The 22,762-nt window shown below is 38.1% G+C and overlaps 1 long non-coding RNA gene across 2 annotated transcripts in view; it reads left to right on the top strand.

Annotated features, from left to right (window-relative positions):
• LOC115064692 overlaps window positions 1–17,731 on the top strand; it is a 50,837-nt gene extending 33,106 nt beyond the window's left edge. Inside the window, exons 2-5 of one of the 2 annotated variants that reach the window (XR_003844507.1) lie at window positions 13,106–13,203; window positions 14,747–14,806; window positions 16,269–16,326; window positions 17,694–17,731. This is a non-coding gene — a long non-coding RNA (uncharacterized LOC115064692). Of the gene's footprint in view, window positions 1–13,105; window positions 13,204–14,746; window positions 14,817–16,268; window positions 16,327–17,693 lie in introns of both variants that reach the window. The other variant, XR_003844506.1, reaches the window with a different exon arrangement.
• Window positions 17,732–22,762: the final 5,031 nt, after the last annotated feature.

Raw genomic sequence — 22,762 nt, 5'->3', positions numbered from 1 at the left:
AACACACTGGAGTAAATGGCTTATCTGACATGCAGGGAACCTTTGCTGTGTAACACACTGGAGTTTGGGAGGGAAGAGAATGACTCAGTCATACTAAAACTTGATTGCAAAAGAGAGTTAGAAGGTATGACAATGCAACTTTAATAAGAAAAGCTAAAATGGAACAAGAGCTGAAGTCATTCTGTAAAATGTTTTTGGCCGTCATCTTATTTGGTTAGCAAGGCTTTGCATCCATGCAGCTTGAACTGTTATGAGAAAAAGAATCCGAGGATGCTATAAAAACAAAGGAAGAGACAGAGTGGTCTGACCTCACTGAGTGTAAACCAAGCTCTAACTCACAATTAGATTTAAGCTGCCCACATAAGTATGGGCATATAAATAAAAAGAAATAAGATGGTGAGGTAGAGGTGCTACATTAACAATATAAGAAGCATCAGCAGTGTGGGGTTAAATATAAAAAACTGTATAAATCAGGTAAAAAATTAAAGGAGAGAGCACATTTGGAGATTGGTAGATATGCTAGCATATCCATAGGCAGTATAAATGGAAACGTCATCTAAGTCACAGGATACGTACTGGACTATTCTGAAAAACAGCCAAGTCCCTTCTCCTTTTGATTTTTTAAAAACATTCATTTATTCACGCATTACTTGTAGTCCTGAGTTTTTGTGTATCATGTGCATACAGAAACTTGAAGTGAAAAGATGCCACCAGAGCTTCCCCTAGAGCTAGAGGCATAGGGAATGCCAAGTCCCCTCTTAACAGTGTCCCGCAAACACACTGAAAACAAAGAAGTCTGCTGTTTTCTAAATGTTTCCTATGTGGAAGATGCCATCCTTCTGTTTACTATCTTAGCAACTTTAAATGTTAATCCACAAAAACAAAAAACAAAAAAAAAAAAAAACAAACAAAAAAAAAACCTTCATCTTGTAAAATATAGCCTAAAGTATGCATTGCCAAGATAGAGGTCCTGGGGAAGACTCTGATACAGATAAGCAAGATAAGCAAGTCGCAGGACAAAGAATCTACTCCCGCCCTAAGCAGACAACAGGCTGTGCCGCTGCTGTATCTTACAATGAGCCCAAAATAAATCATGACCCTGGTACTGAATCTCTCAGCTCCTTGGTATGATGCTAAGAACTACTCACATGAAATTTTATTAAGTAAAAGAGGATGAATCTAATTATCTTAATTTCTAGATATACACTGGCACCTATAAGGGTTTAGTTCCTTAAATCGCAGAAATAGAAATTCACAGAGGGTCAAGGCCTTACTGTAAAATAACATCATGTTTTCATGCAATCTATAAACGCCATCTTACAGAACTTAAGTCACTTAGATAGCTTATGCTAATTACAATGCAAATGGTATGCCGATGATTGTTAACCTCTACTGTTTGTTTAATGAATAATCAAGAAATGAGTCTGTTAATGTTAACAGATGCCATTTTTGGAAGAAATATTTTTAATATGTGGGTGATCAACCTGCAGCTGCTCCGTCTAGAGGTGCAGAAGACCAGCTCCTATATAGTGATGAGTCATGGGTACATGAGAGCATCTGTCCTCTCTCATTCTTTGTCATTTCTCAGCATTAGCCATCATTTTTGTACTCAGAGAGTAGCCCTTAAACATTGGATAAATCCTTAGATAGCTACCTGACTTTAAACATTAAAACATTAATGTTAAAATAAAACATAAAATGTCTCCTCAGTTTCCTCCTCCCTTCCAGATGAATTTCCAGTGACTATCAGTTCTAGCAAAGATCCTCTTCCCAGATGTCCCACGCTATCGTCTCGCCAGCAAGAATGCATGCGGACATCAGGATCCTTCTGCAGCACAGCATTTATTGCATCTTGAAGAGGACGACCACGAGGCCCCGCGAGCAACTCCCTATATCATCCCCAAGGCTGCATGTCCACGTCTAATTGGTTGCTTACTCATGATCTCACTGTTACGCCCCAGGGCAGGCAAAGACTTGGCGTGAAACCCATTTGCACCTGCGCACACTGGTTGTTTACCCGAAATACACGGGCGGTGGCCAGTGGTAGCCAGCGTCATCTTGTAATGACGTTACATGGCTTCCCACAATAAACTGAGACCTAGGCCTAAGAATGTCACAGTTTGCGGCTCACTCTGAGTTGACATTTGAGTTTGTCTTTTTTTTTTTTTTTTTTTTTTGAGAAAAAAATTTGAATTTTTTTTTTTTTTTTAATATACAGAATGTTCTTGACAGTCTTCCGGTCTAAGTATCCCATGGGTTCCTTAGCTAAAAGCTTTTCTTGTTGTCTTCCTCTGTTAGCATGCCGGGACCTGACATTAAAAATCATTGTGACTAACGGTTATTTGACACAGTATGCATCCAACCATAATATATATCATTATGCAATTTTACTTTGGCGGAAATCAGGTGAAGCAACCTGTTCTCTATTGATCTCTTATTTTATTACACAAATTATTACATCCATTCCCTTTACCAATGAAGAGATTGTTACGTAATCACTGAAGCTTCTCACTCATCCCACAATCAGTCCGTCTGGTGATTATATGTAGAAAGAAAATACACAGACAAAAGCGATCAGTTCCTACTGAACAAAAAATACAATAAAAATTCAAAATGGGAAGAAACCAAACACCACCCCCCAAAAGAAAGGCAGAAATATCAACGATAGCCTGCTCTCAAGGAAAATATCTAATGGCTTTAAAAGTAATGTTATGTATGTCAAGAAATCTTACTCAACCTGTTTTTATTTCTATTTGACCAGTAAGGTTTTATTCAAAAAAAAAAAAAAAAAAGACATAGGTACTTTCTGAATGTATGTGTTTGAAGAAAACCCATAGAAATGAATGCTGGCATGGAATGCCTGAGCAGATGGCCACACCTCTCTCTGTCACAGTAATGTAGCTAAAACCTGCTTGTCAGGGAATCAGTGTTGTCAAGTGGTACACACACAGGAGGTCGTCCAAGACTGTGAGGTTCACTTAGACTCACGACTTTTATAAATAAAGCACATGTTTCTCTACAATGCATGAAATACCAACATATCTTTTGCTTAAAATTTAAGAGAATGACCGAGAACACTTACAATCTCAAAACATGCATAAATTGACTGAAAATATAAAACAATAATGATACAGATGATAGTGACAATATTTATAGTTATCTCAAAACCCCCATCACAAATAACTAATTTTGAATATTTTTTGCTCTTCAAACATATCCTTAAAATTAGCTTGGCACTGTCATCCCTCTCTTGATCAGTCACAGCAGGAAATTTCCGTCTCAGAAAAGTATTCTGACATTTATGTTCATGTTTTGTCATCTCCCTAAAGGAGATAGATCTGTTTACATGCATCTCATTTTAGCAGTGCTCTGATGAGATGTAGGAAGAATTAAGAATGAATAAAATTGATCTGATTTAACTTATTGTAACACAAGCCCAGTGGCTTATCATAAAACCTGTCAACAATGAGCTGTGGCCCACTGAAGAAAGTTTCCTACTAGAATTACATGAATGTGCACATGTAGGAATCTAGCAGAAAGAGCCACTATCATATTCAGTTACTTTTTCCAAACCAGTATTTCATATCCATACCACTAGCTGTGTTCAAGGCAAGTGACTCACATACCAGTTATAAATGTCTTTTGCTAGGACATAAAGTCATTTCTCTATATCTAATCTAAATGAAGCTGCAAATATTGGGCTGCACTGAAACAGACTACAAATTAAAATTGAGTAAAAGGAGGAAAATAAATATAAAGATGCTCTCCAAAACTTTGCCAATCTTCGTCATCTAAACCAGCTTAACATATGAATTGTTGATATTAAAGTTAATGACTAGTTTTATACTTGATGTTTTTGTTAGTTCCTTTTGATAGATATTTTTTAAAAAGATTTATTTATTTATTATATGTAAGTACACTGTAGCTGTCTTCAGACACTCTAGAAGAGGGTGTCAGATCTCGTTACGGGTGGTTGTGAGCCACCATGTGGTTGCTGGGATTTGAACTCCGGACCTTCGGAAGAGCAGTCAGGTGCTCTTACCCACTGAGCCATCTCACCAGCCCGATAGATATTTTTTAAAACAAACAAACATAACTATTTGTTCAAAACCATTCATGTGGAAATAGGATGCAAGGGAAAATCCATAATTGTTTCTAAACAAGCAGATCTCATGGTTCAGAAGCTACTCTGTGAGTTAAGTCCCTTGTCCCATACATGTGATACCCACATTATCTTGCTTTTCAAGTCAAAAAGAGGGCAATAAAATTTTGTCTCATGATAGAAGGCACAGTAGGCTTGTGTAGATCCACATTTCTCCCAATGTTTTCTACAGCGCAGCCATTCAAACACTTCCTGAGAATGTTGTCTTACTAGCTATGTGCAATCTCTGGCCTCATCCTAGGCACACTGAGTCAGAATCAATTTGGACATAATTCTCTAGGAATTGTGATGAACAGTATATCTTTCTGTGGCCTGCAAGTACAGATAATGACTTGTGATTCCAAGGCCTTAGCTTACTAACATTTTGGAGACTCGAAGCAAGTGTTAGACAAGCCCGACTTTCATGTGAACATGAACAAGGTGACTTTGTCTGCTTATCTATAAACAAGGATGCTAACTCTTTCTTTCATCTGTCAGTTAACGTTATATGTGCAACATGTTGTCAAGAACACTAAAAGTCCAGCAGACATTATAAATCTCTTATATCACCATTACCACCTTTCCAACTTGTGCCTCAGTGTCATACTTCATTCAGCCTGGTACATTGCCATCTTCTTCTAGTCCTCCTTTAGACGTCATCCAAGAGTTAGATGCATGTCCCATATGCAAAGGTGATGCTGTGTTTTTTCTTTTGAAGGTTTGTTTCATCTGTAATCATTTGAGTTCATTCCCATGGTTCCTGGTAAAATGGGTAATTTTACATTGGCCACAGAACTTAAACTGCCATTTGTGTACTTCTTGTCACATACCTTTGAACTTGTGTCTTTTTTCAACTCCTCTAGATGTTATTCTTACCTATTATTAGATAATAAAAGGGTAAATAATTTAAGCTCTAGACCAATGATAGTGGTCTCTCTTTAGACAAGTATGCGCCCCTGATAACAACTGTCTTATTATCTGATCCTCTGCTGCCCCCTAAGGGCCTTTCATCACTTTGCCCACTGTCCTTGGACTATGGCTACTCAAAACTATTAAGAATCCTTCTGGTTTTAGTGTTGAGCAGGGAGTATTTCCCAGTCTGTTCCAAGTTTTGCACCATATAGTGTGTGCGTGAACAACAAAAGATACTCCTAGAATTTTAGAAACACACTTCACAAATTTTAGAAAAATGCGCGTTTCATGACATCATTTTCATTATCTGGCCTTCCTTTAACCAAAGGGCATGTTTACCTCTCTGTTTTTCATCCCACTTAATGAGCAGCCCTGTCAGTGGCACCCAAGCCACTGTTGAATATTAGAGCAGCCCTTCCAGGACAAGTGTTACCTCTTAGGTTAATAAAAGTAGCTAGAATAAATCTTGGCAGAGGATAAGAGGAAAAGAAGTGAATTTCTGAGAAAGGTACAAATCTAGCAGGGCTGAGGAGTGAAGCATTTTAGGTAGAGAGAGATGGCTTAGAACAAGGTAGACAAAAGGAAGACTGGGGCCTGGAACACTGGGGAACCATAATAAAATCCAAATCTTGTTGAGGAACCACACTGAGAACTAGCTCCTTTGTCTTCAGCAGAAAATGCTGTGGCTGTGATCATAATGACACTGAAAATCTTGCCTGAGAACATCATTATGGCAATTCAGGCAAGGAGAATGATGGCCTCAAATAGGCGAATGGAGGAGAAGATAGATGATATAGGAGAAGATAAATGATTGGAGTTGGAGATATTCAGTGGGCACAGTCAGCAGTCAAGGCTATAAGGATAGCATGCTCAAATTTGAAATTAACTGAGGCAAGTATTTAAGCACAAAATAAAAATTAAATTAAATTCAGCCTATGTGCACGTTTTCAAAGTGCTCTTTGATAAGCACTTAAGAACAAAAGGACGTACTAACAACTGGTGAAATGAGTTACAATACCTGCATTTGAAAGATGATTGCCTCCAGAATGAACACAGAACTTTTAAAATTCAACGAGAAAAGCAAGCTAATAGGAATATGGATAAAGAGATGGGACCTACTGCATGGACCCTGGGGATTGAACTCAGACAATTGCCTTTATCCACTGAGCCATCTCACCAGCCTCTCAAATATTTCATGAAGTAATAAAAACCAATATAGCTGCTTTAAAAGTCAGCTTAGTCATTTTTTAATCCAATAATAAACAAGCCACCGCTTGCCTTCTTGATGTTCGTCCAGAAGAAATGAAAATATATCCCCACACAAAACCATAACCCAACATTCAAAACAACTTTACTGATAATAGACAAGTGATGTATTATAGCAGATTAACCATAGGAGAATGATATAGTGAAATATTACTCATGAACATAAATGAATAAGCAACTAAAATAAATAAGGACTAAGTAGGTGAACCAGATGAGCAAGAGATGCTACCACCAAAGGTTGTGTAATTTCAAGCTGTGTAATTTCACAGAGTGAATAGGAAACTCTAGAAGTGACTAGTCTGACACATTTTTAGAGGAAAGAAATCAATGACTTACTGAAACCCTGATAGAACTGATTGGGAATGAACATGAACACAGACAATGTGTAGGTAGTAAAAATGTTATTTTCACATGATGACATATATAGAGGATTCTAATGTGTTAATAACACATGCATCCAAAAACACATTCTACTATTTAAGTCAACAAAGCTATCTTTATTGATAGACATTTATTTTTATACTTTTATTGTGATTATTTTTAATATGTATGTTGATAGACATTTATTTTTATAACTTTATTGTGATTATTTTTAATATGTATGTGTATATACCTGTATGCATATATACAGGTTCCCATGTGTGCACATGTGGAAGCCCAGTGGAGTTTTCCTTGACTACTCGATCTTATTTAATGAGGCAAGATCTCTCATTTGTACCTGAAACTCTCTGATAAGAGCTAGGCTGGATAGACAGCATACTCCAGTGATCCTTTTGCATACTAAAATAATAGGGAGGGCCCCCCGCCACTGTCATTTATGTGGGTCCAGAAGGGCCAAACTCCAAGAATTACACTCATATGGCAACCCCTTTAACTGTTAAGCAATCTCCATAGCCCAGAAGTAGATGTTTAAATAGTTTGAAAGGTCATCATTGACAGCTCATGAAATTGGAAGGAACCTCACTGGTGTACTTCCTATGGAATTCTAAGAGCAACTTCAGTGACAGGTTAGCAACAGTATCAGGAAGGACAACAAAAGTCAGTTTCTAAGTACATTAGTTTAAAAGAATGCAGTGCAAAGAAGAAAGCATATATTAATTGACTCAGTGGGATTGGCTCAGAGGATTTTTTTTCTGGGTCAACCCCTAGGCACATTTCATCCTTTATAACACAGAGAACTGGTGAATCATCACTCAGGGAGAGGACAATAACAAATGAATGTGGCAAAAGGAAACAGAGCCAAGGCAAATGGTAGTAGCCTGGCCACTAAACAGCTGCTTTGCTTGCCTTGCTTCATCCTGAGCCATCCTCTTCTGGCTTTGGACCACATGTCACATTGCAGACATTGTATACTCTGAGGCATGTATATTCAGCTGCCATGTCTCCAACCCTGAGAGTCTGGGCTTGCTGTAGATGAGGACAGGGGAGTCTATTTTAACATGTTTTTAGTTTCATTTAAAACCCTACCACACAGGGGAAAACATTCAGCAAATTCACCAACCAAAATGCTGCATAATTGTCTCTGGGAAGGCTTCTTACCTTCTGCAAGCTTTTAGTAGCAATTCAATAAATTTTCAAGCCTTGCAAAGAAGGAAAATACCATATAATTTCCTCTAGTTGGTAATGAAGATTCGCTGGGGATTCAGCTAATTCAAAAGCCTCTCAGATTCAGAGCATCTGTGGGAGTTTTCTCCTTAGCTGTGTTCCAAGCATCAGCCCTGAGCATGATGTTTAATGAGTTATGGTCACATTCAGATAGCAGTCTCCTGCTTTCCAAATCTGCACGTCACACCGCAGAGATAGAAACAAAATTCTCTTTCCTGATCTTTGAAATCTCTGAGAAGTACCTGGCTAATTTCGAAATCTATTTTCTTCTTGAATAGAGAGAAAAATGAAATGAAACAGGATTGCTGAGCTAAATGGAAAAGTTCAAAGCTGAAGAACTTCATTACCCTCTCCAATACATCACACAAAGTTCATAGCCAGCTTGGGAAAGCCCTACTTTAATCTGCCCTCTCCACATTGAACTCCCACTGAATAATCACCCAAGGTGCTGAGTGAGACCCACAGGCTGTGCAATCTTCCTGGAAGACATTCCTATGAGTCTATTTTGTTTCAACCAAATGTATTACGTTACGATACTCGGGTCAAACACTCCAGCTTGAATTTGTAGCAGTGAACATGCTCGATTTTAGGGAAGAAAACAAAAATATTCTTACATAGGATGAGAGCCAGTTTTAATGAGAAATAGAGTCACTGAGGTTCATACTCCACTTCCCTCCATGGTCAGGTTTTTATATTCCTAGACAGACTGCCCACACCACTCCCTGCACCAAATGCTGACATTTGGAATGACTGCAGGCCTAACGTGAGATTTTCAAAACATGAAAAAACATCATCTTTTCCCTTTCAAATCAGAGCATGGATGAGCCACTTTTTCCTATGAATTAATGGCAACACCTGCCTCCAGGAATAAAGAATTCTGCCCTGAAAATAAGCACACATGAGAGCATGCTGGTGCTCAGTTCTCTAGAAACCATCATGGTTTTGATTTCTTCTTTACTCCTGGCAAACGAACAACCCACACAGCTCATACACAGAACAGCTAGCCAGAGATCAAGGCAGTTCACAGGTAAAATATTTTGCTTAGGAAGAAAGCACTGACCATTTGAAAGCACCTTTAAGCTAAACACAAACACAGGCAGACCCAGTGGATAGATATGAATTTTAATACATATCCATCTCAGAAACCCACGTTTTCTGTAGGTACCCAGATAGATGCATGATACTGCTAGACATTTAACAGGGCTGTAACGATAAACACTGGTGTGCAGTCTATTTAGAACAATCTAGAAGCTAATACATCTGGCCCTGCCACCTTCAGGGACTTCTTTTGTTCCTTCCTCTTCTAATGACCACATGATGAAAGAAAGAAATAAAGGTAACATTCTGCATTAGTGAAGGAAATTGGGTTTTAAAATACACATTTTGTACCATCCCTCAGCATTGTCTATTAGGATCTTCCTATCAAATAAAAGAAGGCTTCTCTTTAAACTTTGACATGCTCAAAATTCTGCAAACATGCACACATCCCTGAACAATTCTCAGTGGGTTTCAGAGCTAAAGAGTACACATCAATTCCTTTGAAATCCATGCACATAAATGACTTGGACTTCTCAAACTCCTTTCTGTCTTGACAAGAGGGATATGAGCCCTAAGTTATATCTCCTCTTGAACTTCTGTCTCTGCCTCATCAAAAGGCAGTAATAAATGTGGCACAAAGGATGATCAGTTGTCTGATTACCTGAAATAAGCACCATATATTTAGAATGAAGCTGGATATGGCCGTTATGTTGTTACCAAGCACACATCCCATATAAACCCAAACAGAAAAACGAAAAAAAAAAAATAACATTGTATGCTAAGGAACTCCACCATTTAAAAGTAGACTCTAGTGCATTTTCCATTAGCAAGACCAAACCACACAGGGATGAACCCTGGAGTTGGCACTCTTCTGCCAAGGGGCAGTCCCAGCAGTGAACAGGTTCCAGAGAAAATGTAAAGAACAGGCGACGGGGATGCTTTGTAACTCTGTCTGAGTAGCAATCAGAAAATGTCTTTATTTATACAGATTCAAAAACATTCATGATTTCAAGAGACAGACATAATACTTTTCTAGTATGCCCAGAGTTACAGGTTAGGCACAGATAGAAAGATTTTATTATCATCAACCCCATATCCTTATTCCTAACACTCTACAAACCACTTTAGCTTAAGGAAGCAAACATACACCAGCCTGTTTAGGGGCTGGCAACACTTTGTAGTTTCAGGATGGTTGGACAGAGAATTGACAGAATCCAATTAAGTCCAAGTGAATCACCTGGTTTAATATATATACTGCTAACTTTTAATGGTCAATCATATTACTTGCAGATTTGCCTAAGCCTGAGAATTCAGGCTTAGGAATCATTGTAGCTGTTATTTATAAACTTGTAAGAACTTGTTTGATAAAAGAATTGTTTTGTTTCTATATTAACATTACAACAACCTGGAATAAACCAATCTTTCCAAAAAATGACAAATTCTAATACTTTATTCTATTTACATCCTACACATGCTATCATATTATCTTTGTCATTTTAGCTTTTGTTGCTGAGTTCTTACTAGGCGATTAGTATGTATGGCCTTTGATTTTCTTGTACACCACATAGAGGGTAAAAGTAGTTCTGTGCCATGATCTGTCCTAATGTCTCTGGTCCTACTGAACCTTGTGTCAGTCTCCTCTGAGTTCAACCAAATGATTCTAATCATTTTATTTCATGAATTTGCTTAGGGGCAGATAACAATCTTCAGTCTATAGTGAAGAATTCCACGTTAAGTCAACTAAGTTTATTTCCTTGAAAGCAGGGGGTTGTCCACTCAGGAATTTCTCAGGGGAGTGCAGAAGCAATTTTTACAAAGAAGACATGGGTAAGCCATGATGCTAATAACTACCCCAAGAGTGTAAGATAGAGAGACTCAACTTATGATAAATGGCATCAGGCCAACTATGGCAGCATGTGGCTCAGTTTATTTGGTACCTTGTCAAAACAGCTGTGCTGACTTCATGATTGACATCTACTGTTGTTTTCTGGGACAGTGGCTTCTAAAGAAGAGAATTCAATAGTAATAAGTATTAAGGATCAAGTGACAAGGGAAGTGTGTGTGTGTGTGTGTGTGTGTGTGTGTGTGTGTGTGTGTGCATTTGTGTGTGTTACCTGTTTTTCTAAGCAATGACTAAAAGAATCACAAATATATAAGCTTTTAATATGTATGTGTATATGTATATATATATATATGTATATTAATTATTCATTCCACAGCCATTAATGTGTCTGTGACTGGTAGACTTTTTTTGCTGCCTAAGATTTCCATTATTGTATAGTGTCATTAAGCATAAACTAAAAGGATCAAGAGGATGATAACTTTAAGCTGGGATGCCTCCAATGTGTTTCAGTGAAGAAAACACAACACTATTTTCTACTGCCACATACACTTCTACCCTACCCTGCAACTACCCTGCATTTTGAGCCTCCCTCCACTGGTACTGGGATGCGCCACACTCATTTAATTTCTGCAAGGTCACTGTATCATTTAATATGAACTTTTTGCCTTCTGTGCACTCTATAATTGTAAAGCTTTCCCAACTCTTGAAACTTTTAGTTCATATTAGGAGAGAGGTCCAAGCATAGTCAAAGCCCAGAGCCTGGTCAGGAACATAACCCTGCACAGCTGCATCTGAACTGACACAGGGACAAAGGAACCCTGGCAGTGAAATGTCAGTACAGGAAAGACAATCATTGATCTATTCTCAGATACACGAAGGAGAGAAAACCACTGGCCCCAAACCAGTGCCACCAGCTAACTCTTCCTTCCTGCTCATGTCAGCCCACACACAGCTGTGACAGTACAGAGTTGGGAGCACACAGCTGCTTAGCTTGAGTCACATCCACAGGCTTTTTTTTTTTTCACTCTTATTTTGACTGTGCATATCTCTCCTCCCCTTTCATCTTGTATTAGGAGAAGTGCAACACTCTGTGCAGAGTCTCTTTTATCCTCCTGATTAGATCAGACATGTAAATAAACACATCTGTTTGGCGAGGGCACAAGCAAAGCCTTAAATAGCAGCGCTGCCTAAAAGACACCATGGAGTTCTTCTAAGGAATTATTACAATTAAGACATCCCATGACAAGGCAGCCTTCATACAGCTAAAGGAACAAAAACAACACATGGACCGAGACATCATTTGGCAAGCCCACTTTCTTCCTTCTGCATATATGAAAACCGTTGTCACTTAAAAAGCCGTAGAAATGCAGCAATTGCATATGACAGCCGAGTAAATCCATGTTCTCAAACCAGGCACCAAGGAGAAAATTGCACTTCTTTGAAATAACAAGTCTTTCTAAAGCAGATAAAATCACGGTTAAAAAAAAAAAAAGTCTGCCTTGGAGAATTCAAGTTGGAGTTATAAATCTCTCTTCCTAGATTTCTCTGTCATTGTTCATAAAATTCGCTGTCAATAGTAGAGACAGATGATAGATACATAGATAGGTAGATGATAGATAGATAGTTGATAGATGATAGATAGATAGATAGATAGATAGATAGATAGATAGATAGATAGATAGATAGATGATAGATAGATCATTTATTCGTGAGAAAAATGTCTTTTAATGATTTCCCATTAAATATTTACCAGTCCATGAAGATTATTAGCTATCTTCACAACTATATTTCTTCAAAGGCTGTCTGCCTTTTCCTAATGCTTGGAAAAAGACCACCTGACCAACATACAACAACAATATAATACACACTCAACATAATTTGCCATCTCTTAAACACTTTGAAAATGTGATTTTCCTTTTTATCCATGTTCAGGCCAGTAGCAATGTCATCACGAATATGAAGCTGTTTCTCCATCGCGTGGCTGTGGCTGTTGCTCAGCCAGCAAGGCTGCCAAGCCAGGGCATTGCACTAGTTCATAGAGCTAGGCTTTGTCATCTGGACTTAGCTGCAGACAGCCTTTGAAACAGAGCACTGTGCTGAACACTACCTATCCTTTCTTTTTTGTTTTGTAAACAGTCAGTTGCCCTTCTAAAGTCCACTGGCCCTGATGTGAAGACAAAAACACAAGACTCCCTCAGCCAGCAGGCTTCCTCAAAGCCAGCTGGTTCCCACCAAGCATCTTGTCTACTTTGCTTGGGGCTGAGTCATGCTCCTTGTTTACATTGTCTTCCATGTTACAGCCTTCAGATGGTGCACACGCTGTTCCCACTGAAGCCTGAGGCCTCCCCCCTTATCCATCTGGCAAATCCGTACTCCTGAGGCCCAGCATCTTCCCTGGGTAAGGCTTGACTGATATCAAATGGAAATGTGTATGTCTGACTTTTCAGAGTGCTCAGAATATCCCGTAGGGACTTACTTTTGTTGAAAGTCATACTACACCAGCAGTGATGATGTGTGGATGTCACTCTTCTTGCCTTGCCTGGGCTTTGGATATAGGCCAGTCTTTCCAGTCTGGTTTGAGTGTTGCTCCTCAGGAAGGCCATTCTTGAAGGTTCAAATTTGTTCTTAGTTAATGTTAACTAAGTTGACTTAGTTAACTTAGTTCTTCTTGTTAAATGTCCCCTAATCTATGTTTCCTTTCTGTAATACTGCATTTGCTGATTTTTGCACTGTTTGGATTTTTTAGGACCTTAAGTTCTTTGGCTTTGGGGGACTGGACAGTCTTGCTCACAGTTAGATCCCAATACCAGAAGCAGCGATTGGAATCTAAATTCTCAGCTGCTTGAGAAGATGAAGTGAACAACTGACTCTTCCTGAGAATTGGAGTGATATTACTTTTAAAACATTTTTATGTATTTGATTAGTTTATGAATGAAGGTGTTTGTCTGCATGCATGGATATACTCCATATATGTGACTGGTCCCTACATAGGACAGAAAATATTAATACATCCCCTGGGACTAAAGTTATAGACAGTTTAGAGTCAGCATTTGGGTACTGGGAATCAAACCTCGGTCCCCTGGAAGAGCAGCCGGTGCTCTTAACCACTGAGTCATCTTTCTAGTCTGTGGACTATATATTATGTTTATCCATTACTAACCAAATCAGTAAGCCAATATTTTTTTTTCTTTAATCAATGATTATATTACTTGGTTTTCAGTTGGCTGGAACCAAATACCTTACAAGAAGCATTTTCAAACTAGGAATGATTTATTTTGACTTGTGGCGTAGCGGGGAACAAAGTGTATTATGAGAGAAAGACATGATGGCAGTGGAGTGACAGGTAGGCTTGTGGTATCTGCAATCAGGAAGCAGAAAGACAGATGCTCATATGCTACTGGCTTTCTTCATCTCCCCTTTGTTTTCAGTCTGGGACCTCAATCTATGTGTTGATGAAAACATACAGGTCTTTCCCTGTCAGCTAATACTTTGAAAACCCCTGCATAGCACACCCAAAGATGTGTGCTTCAGTATGTTTCTTTTTTTTTTTTTTTTTTTTGGTTTTTCAAGACAGGGTTTCTCTGTATAGCCCAGGCTGTCTTGGAACTCACTTTGTAGACCAGGCTGGCCTCGAACTCAGAAATCCACCTGCCTCTGCCTCCTGAGTGCTGGGATTAAAGGCGTGCACCACCACGCCCGGCTTCAGTATGTTTCTTTATGGCATATGTTTCTTTACAGCATAAGAATCTACTTCTTTTAAACTTGATTGTCTAGGAAAGGATGGAATGGAGTTTCTTAAAAAAAAATTGTTAAGGATCACAGATGTGAATATTATGAAACATTAAAAATAAAATAAATTCAACAAAATTTCTTTTTAATTAGAAGTAGCTGAGAAATATTGTGCTGTGTCAAAAGAAATTACTCTGATGAATGCCCAACAGGTAAACAAAAGCCAGGACACATTCATCTTTGTTATCCAGCATGGAAAATTTAAGTCCCAGGTAACTCAAGGTAATTTAAGAGCCTTCACTTTAGTTTTCTTTTTCAGTGTTATTTTCTACTTGTACTTGCATATATTAAAAATAATCAATTAGTCATAGTCAACATTTATGTACACAGACCATATTAGGCAGTGTGGGGAATGGCAAAAGGAACAGGAGGGAGACAGATGGCCCCGCACAATATACATAATAAAATGCCATGCTCTGCTATGCCTTATTGAGTCATATGCATTCAGTTTGTAGCACTGGGTGTTCTTTTGCACAGGTGTGGCTCTTTGGCTTAAAGTTCCATAACAGCAGATTGCCAGTTCCAAGCTGGTGGCCTCCGTTTTCTCTTCTCATTCCTTTCGAGATTCTAACCCATGGGAAATGTTCCTCATTAATGCTGTAGGCAGCTCTTTAAGCTAAATCCTCCTCTGTAGCATCTTTCTCACCCAATTTGTACACTCACGGATTACATAGGTACTGAGCACCAGTTCAGGATCTCTGTTAGATCCAAGATGTAGAACAGAGAGAGACAAAATTCGCATCTCTGAAGAGCTGTACTGGGGGTGTAGCATGGGGGAGGAATAAGAATTCTAAGCTGTACTGAGAGTGTAGCATAGGGTTGAGTATTGGGAAAACTATTGAATGTGATGATAGGAGCTGTATTGGGGATTTAACATAGGAGTAAAGATGTAGTGATGTGCTAATGGTGTAGCATGGGAGTGAGGATGGAGAGACTTACTGAGGATATAGTATGTGGTAAGGATGGGGAGCTGTACTAAAGGTATTAGGGTGCAGATGCAGCATACAAACTACTGAATAATGGATATGAAATGTTATCTGGTGAAAGTGTTGTGGAAACATACACACGAGGTCTTCGGAATGTTAGGAATTGACAAGAATGAAGTCAATGTAACGTGACATGACAAAAACCTTTAAACAGAAAACAGGCTGGATTAAAGAAATGTTTATTTGTCCAGATAGGACTAGAATGACAGATAAAAATAATGATCATAAGCTTGGTGAACAAATAAGTGTAATTAGGGTTACTTATAGGATCATAGTTAAGCAATTATTTATAGGAATATGAACAACTTGCAAATGGTAGTGCTACTGAATAAAATCTGCCTCTGTCTCTCTGTTGCTCTCTCTCTCTCCCCCTTGCTTGCTTTTTCTCCCTCTCTTTGTCTGTCATTAACATAATAAAATAACCCTGACTATAAACCCCTGGGGAAGAACATTGCCTCATGAGCATTTGAAGAAGGCAGGAGATGTATCCTGGAACAGCATTCCATGATATCATGAAAAAGATAAACCTTTTTAAACACTTGACTGTGCCACACATTTATTAGAGTCATGGAGAGCTTGTTAATGGCTTAAATTTCATACACATATAATGGGAATCTTTGGAGCACTGAGAAAGAACATGATAAAATCTGACTTGTATTTTAATATTGTACTTCTGGCTTCTCTTCAGTAAATACAGTGGAGCATTCCAAACAGAAGCTGAGACCCTGTGGATGATATTGCAGCAGGTAAGGTAGGAGAACACAGGTGTCAAGAAGTGGTCAAACTTTTTATTGAAAATTGAAAGAGCCAGAAATAACTTTTTAAATGTTTGTATATGAGTCACAAGGGTAAATGAAAATCAGGGTGACTTCTAAGTCATTGCTCTGCAAACGGTAAATAGTGAGCAGTCATGAGATGTGAATAACTAGGGAAGAAGCTAGAACAGGGCTCTCTGGAGCAGATGCTCTATAAACACTAATTTGGTCATTTAAACACAGAAACAAGTACAAATTAATACACTGCAAGCTGCTTATATATGTGATGTCAAATGCTCACCCCCAAATTCAAAACCTGTGGCAATTTAGACAGTGCCAATGGTAATAAGGGCAAATGTTAGCAGAAAATTACATCCCAAGAAAAATCACCTTTAAAAATACAACTGGGAATTATTTTAGACAATAAGAGGACACCAGCTTCAAATTTCCCAGATTCTGAGAGTTCCTATATTGATTCAAAATGTTTGAGGTTGTTTGCTGAAAAATGAGCTATGGGATTTTGCTTTCAAATTGGGGTATAGCTAATTTCAAATGGGAGATGTTCCTCAGCTTCCTTAGTAACAGAGATTGCAGGTGGACCAAACTAGCAATGGTCTTAATCCACTCACCTCTTGCTTCTTTAGCAGAGGACATTACTGTTTAGCATTAGGATCTTCTAGCTCCATGTAATCTTGATTTCAGGGAAGTTAGACTGACAAGTTAAATCATCTTTATTAATTGTCATGATGTTAATCAGCAGAGAACTTCAACTTGACCTCTATGTAGCACTCAGACAAGATGAAGATCAGTTGCTGTGATTTCTTAATAGCATAAATACCCATTCTATCATGGCATGCTTTTGAAATTCATCTCAGAGTTTAATAGTGATACCAGCCCCTTAATCAGTAAGGGCTGATTAATATGTCCTTTCTTGTATCCACATGGCTCATTTGCAGTAGGTTAAATTTGTTTCATTTATCAAGCTATAGGGGTTTGGGTATTTCTGCTTCTCTTTTATTTTTGCTTTTATTTCAATAAAATGTTAAGAAATGTGCACTAATCCATATGGTATTTTAGCCACCTAAATCTAAGAATGTAGGTATTTGCATCCATTTGAATAATAATGGCCCTCATAGACTCATATATTTGCCTAGTCACCACAGAATGGAACTCTTGGAAAGGATTAGAAGGATTAGGACATATAGCCATGTTGGAGGAAGTGTGTCCCTGAGGAATGGGCATTGAGGTTTCCAAAACTCATGCCAAGCCTAAACTAATACCTCTCTCTCTCTCTCTCTCTCTCTCTCTCTCTCTCTCTCTCTCTCTCTCTCTCTCTCTCTCTCTCTCTCTCATTATAGATGAAGATGTAGCTCTCAGCACGTGCCTGCATGCTGCCATGTTCCCCAACATGATAATAGACTAAACTTTGGAACCATAAGAAAGCCCCCAATTAAATACTTTCTTCTATTAGTGTTGTTCTGGTCATTGTGTTTCTTCAGTGCAATAGATCACTTACTAAGACCATATCTATTAATGTCATTTTTATTGGTGACTTTAGAAGGAATCAAACATGAAACACAAGGATGATAAACATCATTCCCCTGATGGAATATTGTTGAGAATCGGAAGTTGGGGGATTTTTTTTTTTCTGTGTATCACTAAAATTTAAAAGTTCTACCTTTAAACTCTTCAGTGAATTCCAACAATTGATAACAAAAGGAGGCACAATCACCTTATAAAGATATACCATTGGATTTCACACCATTATAACTAAGGAATTTTCACTCTTCTGTGAAAGTTTTACTGACCAGTCCCCATATCAAAGGCAGTTATGCAGAGGATGATTATAAAGCACACCATAACATGAAAGTCAGGGAAGCTGCTTTACCTCCTTGGACTAAAAAAGCAAGTCAATGACTGCTTCAAGAAAGCACTTCTGTGGCAAGAAACTGAGAACCCTTCAAAAATAGACAGAGTCATATTTCCTTCTGGAACAGTTAACAAGGTGTTTCTGTTCCCACATTTCTCCTTGTTTGCTTTCAGACCCTAAGATAAGGGGCTGAGGTATGTATTTTACATACCAAAGCAGACCAGCCCTCCAGGTTGTCCCAACATTCCTCAGTTTCTTGGACCTTTTATAAATTATTTTTAGACAATTTTCTGTTGACTTTTTTTAGAGCCATGCCACAATATTTTTAAGTTCATTTTTACCATTGAAATTTTAATTTGAACTATGCCTTTGACTGCTTTGAGTATAGCTTTTCTATCTATAATTTTAAGTTATAGATGATGGCCTATTTTTGTCACATTAAATATTTAAAATATCTATTGCTTATTTTCAGAAATTAATGTTTAGAAGATACATAAAATTGATAGAAATATATTACCAAGAGACAAATTTATATATCTGTGTCGGGACCAGGAAGATGACTTACCAAGGAAACTTTCTTGTCATCAAGCTTAGTGATACTCTAAGTTCAATTCCCGGAACATATATGGAAGTGTAGGAAAGGAGAATCAATTGCACAAAGTTGTCTTCTATATATGTGCAATGGCATAGAGATCTGCATACACATAGCTTTTGCCTTCACTTTTTATCATAGTAATCACTATCATCATAGTGATATTGATGACATTACCAATGAAATATACCACAGGTATAATTTTCGTTAAATAGAAATACCTTTAGCTATAGAATGCTCATTCTCTTCATGTTCTATTGAAGTAAGTAACATGGGGCTGACTAAACTATTGTTTGTTACACAAATCTCAGCTAAAAGGAAAGAAAACATGGTATCCTAGCATTCTAGTACTATGAAAGCAAACCATGACCAAACTCTTATTTAAAGTAAAGCATTGATTAAGGGTTAGTTTACAGCTTAAGAGAACTCATTAAGCAGGAAGAAGGTAGCCATGATGCTGGAACAGTAGTTGAAAGTTTGGCATCCTAATCTGTAGGCCCTCTCCAACAAGATCACATCTCCTCCAACAACACCATACCTCCTCCAACTGGACCACACCACTTCCAACAAGGTAACAGCTCCTAATACTTCCCAAACCATTCTAATAGCCAGGGACCAAGCATCCAAACACAAGAGCCTGTGGGAACTATTCTCATTTAAACTAACACATAACAGAAATGTCATTAAAAAAAAAAAAGATATAGACAAGAAAACATTGGTATAATTGTAGCGAAAAAAGAAAAGTGAGAATGTAAATTCTATACATGTAGAGGATTGTATGAAAAACAATTTTTAAATATGAGCTACTATCTACAAAACTGAATTGGAAGAACTTCATTTAATTTTTTGTTAAAACATGAATCGCCAAACCCAGATACTAATGCACATGCCAGCAAGATTCTGCTGAAGGGACCCTGATATAGCGGCCTCTTGTGAGGCTATGCCAGTGCCTGGCAAACACAGAAGTGGATGCTCACAGTCAGCTATTTGATGGAACACAGGGCCACCAGTGGAGGAGCTAGAGAACGTACTCAAGGAGTTGTAGGGGGCTGCAACCCTGTAGGTGCAACAACAATATGAACTAACCAGTACCTCCTGAGCTCGAGTCTCTAGCTGCATATGTAGCAGAAGATGGCCTAATCAGCCATCATTGGGAAGAGAGGCCCCTTGGTCTTGCAAACTTTATATGACCCAGCACAGGGGAAGGCCAGGGCCAAGTAGTGGGTGTGGGTGGTTAGGGGAGCAGGGGCGGGGTGGGGGTATAGGGAATTTTGGAATAGCATTTGAAATGTAAATAAAGAAAATAATAATAAATTAATTAAAAAAACATGAATTGGTTCAAAAACACAAGTCAACTTGAAAATATAGTCAAGCATATGCTGCATAAATGTCCTATTACTACCCTAAAACGGGATTTTTGCCACATTTTCTACACAGAAATAATCATTTAATCTCAAACTAATGGCTATATCACTTAAAGGAAAATATAAAGTATGGTCTGGAGTCCTCTCTTTAAGCTGGAATTGTTCTTCCAAGGAAAGAAAAAGGCAGAATTAGCTGTTCTCCAAGTAACAAGGAGACTCATTTCTTAAGGGTTTTGTGAAAGAACTAGGAGAATGTCATTTTTTTCCTCAAGTAGCAGACAGTTTAAGGTGTTGATGTCCATGTTTTTAATGAGATATATCTAGAAGTTAGGATATATTTATTTCTGCATTTTTCTGTACAATGGAGGTCACTTCTGCTACCTACTCTACCACCAATGCCTCAGCCATCTTATCTTCATTGTACCATGATATAAATAGGATATATAAGAAATCAATATTTTAATATAATCTTAATCACATACAGCTGTATGTCTAAATAATGAGCATCCTTATTAATTTTAAATAAATTTATAAACTAGGTACAAGTAGAAAACTCAAAATAATTTTCATGCATTCAGAAAAGATCACATTGGGTCAATTTTGACATTTATTCCTAAGAGAAAAACTCATTAAAATATAGTGAGTATAGTTATCAGTCTTTACTCTCATAGCTAGTCTCACACTTAGGCATTGTATATATAAACATTAATTCTAAATATGAGCATTAATGGCAAAAAATGATAATGTTTCTACAAACACAATTGATTCACTCTTAATCAGAAAAACAGTAAAACTAAATAAGCAAATAAAGTATGATAACAAATAGAAAAGTAAAAACACATTTTAAAATGTTTATCTGCTTAAAAATAAGTAGAACAGAGTGGGGAAGGAAAAGGATGCTAACCAATTACCCAATTAGTAATCTATTAGAAAAAGAAAGTGATTCATTAAATTGAATAATTAAGCCAAATACTGACTTATCAATAAAATTTTAAAAAATGAATCAAGAATATTTCAAATGAAATAAGACCAAACAGAAAAAAAAAGCCAAAAACAATAAACCTACTTTAGAGGAAATTAAAATACCTGCTTACCTGAAGAAATTTACCAGACTTTACTCAGAGGCATAGGAAATAATACAAACTGTGGTAAAGTCTTAGGTATATAAAGATAAATTCTTTCATATATTAAGCTGTAGATCTATTTCAATTTCAGTAAGCATATCAATATTTTCAGTGAATTAATAAAAATTATCCTAAAGTTCTATGGGTATCCAGGAAAAAGAGAGAATTACTTCTGACTTTAAAGCATCATAAAAATTTATCTTAATTAAGAAAATATAAATCTTTGAATGTAAGTAGTAACACAGACACAAAATAAGTCCATCTAAAAATACAAGGCTTTCCACGTTCACACTGAAGAAATAACATGTCAAGTTGGTAATCACTATAGAAAGAAGATAATTAGATTCCTGGCTCATCCATACCCGTTGCCTGAACCTGTAGGAGGACCATCATTGCTCCAGTGCACTGCTGGGGAGAGGACAGCATGCAGAAGCAACACAGCTGCTGGGACAGACTCCATTTCTGGCTCCAGACATCTGACACCTTTCCCGCCCGAGGAGGAGTATGTGCCCAGGAGGAGTCTCAAGGTCTGAGCTGGAAGGAGAACCATCTTTCCTCCAGTTTGCCTAGGCTCCAGTCTGCACTGGCAAGAGTATGGATCGCAGAAGCTACACAGCTTTGGGACAGACAGAAGAAGCCTAACTTCTGGGACAGACCCTCCAGAAATTTGGGCACCTTCCTCGCCAGAGGAAAGGTGGCCACCTGTGAGGGCCCTGTCTGACAGAGCAGGTGTGAGAGTCATATTGTGTCCAGGGTCCTTCGATGGCTAGTCTGTGCAGGTGAGTGAATAAACTGCAGAGGCAACACATCTTCTGGCACAGGCCCTGTTTGGGGCCTACATCTTCAGCAAGGAGGCAGATCTGAACGCAAGGCCTCTGTGCACCTTCCCTGCTAGAGGAGAGATTGCCTGCAGAGAATGATCTGACCACTGAAACCCAGGAGAGAGCTGGACTCCCAGGACTGCTGACAGAGGCTAACAGAATCACAGGAGGAACAAGCTCCAACCAGAGACAACTATAACGCTAACTCCAGAGATCACCAGATGGTGAAAGCCAAACGTAGGAATCTTACTAACAGAAACCAAGACCACTCACCATCATCAGAACCTAGCACTCCAACCTAAGTCAGTCCTGAATACCCCAACACACCCAAAAAGAAAGACTCAGATTTAAAAGCATACCTCATGATGCTGGTAGAGAACTTTAAGAAGGGCATTATTAAAGAAATGCAGGAGATTGCTGCTAAAGAGGTATAAGTCCTTAAAGAAAAACAGGAGAATACTTCTAAAAAGGTAGAAGTCCTTAAAGAGAGAGAGGAGAACAGAAACAAACAGGTGATGGAATTGAGCAAAACCTTCCAAGACCTAAAAAGGGAAATAGAAGCAATAAAGAAAACCCAAAATGTGACAACTCTGGAGATAGAAAACCTAGGAAAGAAATCAGGAATCATAGATGTGAGCATCAGCAATAGAATACAG

This window comes from Mus pahari, chromosome 9 (genome assembly GCF_900095145.1).
Source record: "Mus pahari chromosome 9, PAHARI_EIJ_v1.1, whole genome shotgun sequence".
NCBI classification, from domain to species: Eukaryota; Metazoa; Chordata; class Mammalia; order Rodentia; family Muridae; genus Mus; species Mus pahari.
Note: the sequence above shows the minus strand (reverse complement) of the source record. Positions and strands in the feature narration are given on the sequence as shown.